Genomic DNA, 1,564 nt, shown 5'->3' with positions numbered 1-1,564 from the left:
GGCCCAACTAACTGCTGAGCTATGCAAACAGCAAAGAGCATACTGCTGACTTCACTCCATATCTCCAAATGTCCTTATAGAAAGCCTTAGTGGACACATAGTGACATCCAGACCAATCACATTGTATGGGTTCTGAGTCCATGTACTGGTCTGTTCATGACTTCACTTTTCCCATAGAATGGAATATCCTTTGCTACTATTGCTTCCAGCACAGTTCTGGTTCTGAGCCCAAGTAGGGAGGGATCATCGATGTGGTTTTATAATACAGTGTGGCTATCTAAGATCCTGAGTATCTGCCAGTAACCTCACCCTGGTCAACATTAAATAGTCTTTATTTAAGTGGGTACAACATCTGCCACGTTTCAGAGCAAAACTACAGAGCATGGCAAGGAATTGTAGCAACATCTGCAGAATTTAACATGCTGGATGAGGTGTATCTCAGCCAAAGTAATGATATATCCAACTTTCCAGGCCATGTGATACATGAGACTGGAGAACATGACAAGGAACTGTAGCAACATCTACAGAATCCTACAAATGTATCCTAACAGAGCAAGGAGGTATCCAAATATTCATACATGCTTGATACAATGTATCCTAGGATGTATCAAACAGATAATGCGTGTTAAATACCATGTATCCTAGCAGAGCAAGGATGTATCCAATGGTTCATACATGCTTGATACAATGTATCCTAGGATGTATCAAACAGATCATGCATGCTTAATACAGTGTATCCTAGCAGAGCAAGGAGTTATCCAATATTTCACACCATGTGATACATAGAGCCTGCAGAACATTGACAAGGAACTGTGTGCTTGATACAATGTATGTCAGTGATAGCAATCATGTATCCAGCAGCCCATCCTAGCTTGATACAATTTTTCTTGGCAGAAGCCAAGATGTCTCTATAGCCCTCACTTCTTTCATTGAAATGCTGAGCTGGTGAGGTGTGAAGTCTCTGCTGCCAATGCATATACCCCCTGACAAAGCCCACCCTGCATTTGCAATTCATCTGAATAGAGGTGTCTGTGTCACATCATTCTAAACCTTTTTGTCATTGCCTCTGAGGTTGGACTTGACACCCCCCCCCCCCGTCCCCCCCATAGACAAGACCCTGGCACGTACTCCTCTATCCCTGCAGGCTATAAGTCGCCCATTTTACCCACCCACCCCCTCCCCTCTTCATCTTCAACTTCCCAGTTATAACGGAAGACATAGAGTACAATGAATGGATGCATGCTATCAATGCGTATCCCCCCTCCAATGTATCATTTCTCCTATAGTTTATTTATATTTACAAACACAGTGGATACATTTTAATATCAATACAAGTATAGATGTCAGCATCACCCTACATATGATCATTGCAAACCTCTATACCCTGCAGTTAGAACTACAAGTCTCATCATGCCCTGACAATTAGTATCAGGGCATCTTAAGATTTGTAACTCAGCAGCAGTGACACCATTCATTTTGAGCACCCTAAAAAAAACTTATTAAAGTAGAAAGAAAACTTTGCAGGACTTTACCTTGAGAATCCCAGGGTCTTCTGAGCTGCAGT

The sequence above is a fragment of the Rhinoderma darwinii genome, chromosome 5, assembly GCF_050947455.1.
Source record: "Rhinoderma darwinii isolate aRhiDar2 chromosome 5, aRhiDar2.hap1, whole genome shotgun sequence".
Taxonomy (NCBI): domain Eukaryota; kingdom Metazoa; phylum Chordata; class Amphibia; order Anura; family Rhinodermatidae; genus Rhinoderma; species Rhinoderma darwinii.
The sequence above is the reverse complement of the archived record's forward strand: the minus strand, read 5'-3'. Positions refer to the sequence as shown.